We start from the raw sequence: 5669 nt of genomic DNA on the forward strand, positions 1-5669 counted from the left end.
TTTCTTTCTGCACAAAAAATATTCTTTATTGTTCTGGAACATACTTTTTTCATTTTGTGCATACCTTTCCAATATATTTGGATGTGTCTATTCTTTTCATAAATCTAAAGGGGTTTTTTTGGGGGGTGGGGTGGGGAGTGGTTAGTTCTTTTTATTTTACTTTATTTTTCCCATCACCATTTATTCCCTCTATGCCTCAAGTTTAATAAGTAATACACTCACATGGTTCAGAATTCCAAGCGTATTCAAAGATGAGCATGCCTCCCACCCTTCTCCTCCAGGGCTGGCTCCCCAGAAGCGATCAGCAGTTCCTTCCTTGTGCATCCTTCCAGGGCTGTGGTGAGCAGGGCTGAGCAAATGTGAGCAGACCTCGTCCTGCTCGTGCCTTGCTTGTCTTCCACTTCATACCATGTCGAAGGTCATTCACATCCATATGCAACATTTTATTCTCTCTAGTCATTAATAATATTCTATGCTGGGTGTGTAGACCGCCTTCCCTTCTTCCACCGATGGACCTTCCTCTTGCTTCCCCAGTGTCTGGCTTCTTGCTGTTCCCAAGAGCACGTCAGTGAGTCTCCTGTACACCTGCCGCTGTGTCCTCAAGCTTTTCTTCCCATCCGACGGACCCCTGGAAGTGGAATGGGTGGGTCAAAAGGTACGCCTGCTTCACATGTTCACAGACAGGGCCAGGTTATTTTCCTGCGGGTTGTAGCAGTTTGTGGCTCACCAGCACTTCCCCACATTTTAGTTAGTCTAATGTTTGCCAATCCGCTGAGAGAAAAAGAGCACGTCCTGGTTCTAATGTGCGCGTCCCTGGCTTCTCTGTGAGGTCGAACATCTTTTCAAAAGTGTTTTGGCCACGGGCGGTCTGTTTCGATGAGTTTGTCTGTCTCCTTAGCCCACTTTTCTTGGTCTTATTCTTGTTTACTACTTAGGACCGATTTTTGTTGTGTTTTTTTTTGTATTGTTTTAGGTGGAAATATTTTCCCCTAATTTGTTATTTTGACTTTGTTTAGTGTCATGGGCCAGAGCGAGAAACATGTATTTTTTGTGTGTGCAGTCCAATCTATCAAGCATGATAATTATTTTAAGGAAGGGAAATTTATTTTAGCTTAAGAGAGAGACATTTTTAATTCAGGGAGTGTAATTATGAGAATGCTGATTTTGCTTTGCTTGCCAGATGCTTGGCTATTCCAAGGAATGCAAGAGAGAAAATAACAGAAGTCAATCGATACATCAAAGCTTTGAACACTGCTTTGTTTCAAAGGACTCCCCAGCTCTAGGTGATGGTGACAATGATGATGATGATGAAACTGAGGAGGTGGGTAGCAGGTGAGATAGTCACCTGAAGTTACTGGTGGTTGTTTTATTACACTTACGGGGAGGCCTATTTGAGAATTAAGCTGATATAGTAAAAAATACAGCCTGGATTCAGCTAAACCTGAAGCGGTGCTCTCTTTAGGCTTTTTCAGTTATGTGAGCCAATAAGTACCCTCCACCTTTTTATTGCTTAGCTCAAAAGTCTTGACTAACAGTACGCTCACTAAGTATAAATTGAAAGAATAAATGCATTCTCAATATTTGCTACACTCTTTGGCATACAGTAGGTCTTAATCAATCTGTATCTAATGAAGTCCTCCAAGTGAGAGACAAGAAACCTTGTCTGTTTGGAAACAGACAGGACTAAGATAAAAAGTCTGAGATCTTATAAAAAAATTTGGGCTCGCCCTAGCTGGTTCGGCTCAGTGGATAGAGCGTCGGCCTATGGACTGAAGGGTTCCAGGTTCGATTCAGACCAAGGGCACATGCCCAGGTTGCAGGCTCAATCCTCAGTAGGGGGCATGCAGGAGGCATCCAATCAATGATTCTCTCTTATCATTGATGTCTCTCTCTCTCCCTTCCTCCCTGAAATCAATGAAAATATATTTTTAAAAAGTCCAATCCTCTTGTCCTGACAAGTGGCCCCTGGCCACGGTGGCCAGAACAGTTTGCTGCAGCCAACCTTAATGACCAATCAGGCTGTTCTGACTGAGTCTTCTTTTCTGAGATTTGAGACAACTAAAACTGTGACCTGGTCATGTCATTAGCCATGTTGAGGTTGTCGTACTTGAACACATACAGAAAGAGACAAGTAAAGGCTGGACAAATGCTTTTGATGTGACTAAGAATGACAGAAAGACTAGACTAGAAAGAAACTACTAGATTGGGTCATGGTGGAAGATAGCTAAAGTTGCTGGAGACAGCAGGGTTCTCCTATTTCAGGGGAGAAAACATGACCAGAAAGAAGACAGGATACCATGAGCTCAATAGGAACTGCACTATTTTTCTTCACTAAAGCAATAATAATATTCTTGCTGATACTATAGTCCTATAGTGCTATAGTCCTGTTATGAGAACTTGAGGCAAAACTCTCAACTCCAGATAGCAGAGTCAGGCCTGATCTGATGCCAGAGGCCAAATCCCAAATGTATTATTTTCAGGCATATTTAATATGAGCTCAAATTTCACAGGTATTATTGAGCCAGAACTTCACAGAGCCCATGCTACTGCTTGGCCTCAAGGTTTATTTGGATACTGAATTAACTCATTAAGGTCAGCAAGCTATGATACGGCTAATTGCATCTTTTGTATATATGAATTGCAATAATAAGATTGTAGCTGTAACTGATCTTTGACAAAGGGACAAAGACAATATAAAAGAGCAAACATGGTCTTCTCCAAAAAATAGTGCTGGACAAACTGGACCTCCACATGATTTTATATATATACTAGAGGTCTGATGCACGAAATTTGTGCAAGAGCCTTAGCTCCGGCCCCTGCCTACCACTGCCATGGCCAGGGGCCTCTGCTGCCTCTGCCACAGTCCCCGCCCACTGTGGCTTTGTCTGGAAGTAAGGCCATCCTGAATGACATCTGGTCTAATTAGCATATTATGTTTTTATTATTATTGAATATATATACATGTTATATATTATTCACTTTACAAATATATATATACATGTTATATATATTCACTTTACAAAACTTAACTCAAAATTTATCACAGATCTAAAGGTAAATTTTAAGGAAGTGAGGAGAGAAAGATAGAAACATCAACGATGAGAGAGACTCATTGATCAGCTGCCTCCCGCATGCCCCACACTGGGTGCATGCCCCGCAACCCAGGCATGTGCTCTGATGGGGAATTGAACTGGTGACTTCTTGGTGCATGGGTGGACACTCAATCACTGAGTCAAACCCGCCAGGCATATTTTATGCATTTAAAAACATGTTCTGCTCAGCTGGTGTGGCTCAGTTGTTGAGTGTCAGCCTATGAACTAAGAGGTACGGTTTGGTTACCAGTCGGGGCATATGCCAGATTGTAGGCTCAGGCTCCAGTGTGGGGCATGCGGGAGGCAGCCGATAAGTGATTCTCTCTCATCATTGATGTTTCTATCTCTCTATCCTTCTCCCTATCTCTCTGAAATCTATCTATATAATAAAAGCCTAAGTGACTGTTACGACAGAACACCCGGTCACTATATGTGCACTGACCACTGGGGTCAGACGCTCAGTGCAGGAGCTGCCCCCTGGTGGTCAGTGCATTCCCATAGGAGAGCACCACTCAGCCATCAAACCACTCATGGAAGCCACCAATAACCAGAAAGGACCCTTGGCCAGTGTGGCTCAGTTGATTATCATCCCATGTACCAGAAGGTTGCCGGTTCTATTCTTGGTCAGGACACATGACCAGGTTTGATTCCTGGTTCAGGTGCAGGCAACCAATCAATGTTCCTTTTTTTCTCGCTCCCTCTCCCTTCCTCTCTCTCTAAAAACAATAAAAACATATTTTTTTAAAAAGAAGAAGAACTAGAAAGGACCCGCCCTCTGTCAGTATCATACATCTCCAGGTGGTCCTGTTCCCTTGTTCCCTTGAATGGGTCATCCAAACAAAAGGCTTTCCCCCTAGGCGTGCAAATGGAGTTGGAGCCCATCACACTCAGGGTCAAACATTTGGTCTTCAATGAAACAATCCGCAGATAGGTGATCAAAGCACTACTATGTCTGATTTCCAGCACAGCTCAATCTAGGGACCATAGTTACGGTCTAGGCAGGGGATGTTAACCTGGGTCCATGGACCCCCAAGAGTTCCATGGACAGAATTTAGGCAGGTTATGGACTTAGGGAAAAATGACATCTGTTTTCACTATCTTCATCTGAACATTATTATCACTTCAGTTACGAATGCAGGCAATAGACCAAATACTATTAGCAAATCCTGTGGCTTTGGATTAAGAGGTACGGTTTGGTTACTAGTCAGGGCATATGCCAGATTGTAGGCTCAGTCCCCAGTGTGGGGCATGCAGGGTGTTAACCTGGGTTCATGGACTCCCAAGAGTTCCATGGACAGAATTTAGTCAGGTTATGGACTTAGGGAAAAATGTCATCTGTTTTCACTATCTTCTATCTGAACGTTAGTATCACTTCAGTTACGAATTCAGGCAATATACCAAATACTATTAGCAAATCCTGTGGCTTTGGCTCCAATAAAAGTCATAGATATTTTGGTATCATGCTATGGTTATTGCTGATATCTTAAAATATTGTTTGTGATCATCACAACTTTGAAATTAGTCCAGATACCAAAACTTGTGATTTGATGTGCTAATAAAGAAACACTGTTATTATAATATTACTATTAGAGGTCCAGTGCACGAAATTCATGCACAGGTAAGGTTCCTAGGCCTGGCCAATGATCAGGACTAATCTGCCGGGTGACTGGCGGGGCGATCGGGGGGCCTCCGCTGGCACCTGCCTTGGCTGGTTTGGGGCCTGTGGTCTGGGGAAAGCTCCTGCATTGAGTGTCTGCCCCCTGGTCGATTTGCATGTTAGGCTTTTATTATATAGGATGGATTAAAATATATATTTTTTGACAACTGTGTTTCATTATAACTCATTTCCTTTGTAATCCTCTGTAGTTTATACATTTATTTTAAAATATTTTTATTGATTTTTAGAGAAAGAACTAATCTGCAGGGCGACTGGCGGGGCAATCAGGGGGCCCCCGCTGGCACCTGCCTTGGCTGGCCTGGGGCCTGTGGGCTGGGGGAAGCTCTTTTGTTGAGCGTCTGCCCTGGTCAATTTGCATGTTAGGCTTTTATTATATAGGATGGATTAAAAATATATATTTTTTGACAACTGCATTTCATTATAATTCATTTCCTTTATAATCCTCTGTAGTTTATGCATTTATTTATTTTTAAATATTTTTATTGATTTTTAGAGAAAGAGAAAGGGAGAGGGAGAAATAGAAACATCGATGAGAGAGAAACATCCTCCTGCATGCCCCGCAACCCAGGCATGTGCTCTGATGGGGAATTGAACTGGTGACTTCTTGGTGCATGGGTGGACACTCAATCACTGAGTCAAACCCGCCAGGCATATTTTATGCATTTAAAAACATGTTCTGCCATATATATTTTTTGACAACTGCATTTCATTATAATTCATTTCCTTTATAATCCTCTGTAGTTTATGCATTTATTTATTTTTAAATATTTTTATTGATTTTTAGAGAAAGAGAAAGGGAGAGGGAGAAATAGAAACATCGATGAGAGAGAAACATCGATTGGCTGCCTCTTGCATGTCCCGCAACCCAGGCATGTGCTCTGATGGGGCATTGAACTGGT

The 5669-nt window shown here is 42.3% G+C and overlaps 1 non-coding gene across 1 annotated transcript in view; it reads left to right on the plus strand.

The window, feature by feature from the left end:
* Window positions 1–1152: 1152 nt before the first annotated feature.
* Window positions 1153–5669, plus strand: part of LOC102753194 — a 12682-nt gene continuing 8165 nt past the window's right edge. Inside the window, exon 1 of the transcript XR_001512132.1 lies at window positions 1153–1321. This is a non-coding gene — a transcript (uncharacterized LOC102753194). The remainder of the gene's footprint in view (window positions 1322–5669) is intronic.

Source organism: Myotis davidii, unplaced genomic scaffold (assembly GCF_000327345.1).
Source record: "Myotis davidii unplaced genomic scaffold, ASM32734v1 scaffold149, whole genome shotgun sequence".
Lineage (NCBI taxonomy): Eukaryota > Metazoa > Chordata > Mammalia > Chiroptera > Vespertilionidae > Myotis > Myotis davidii.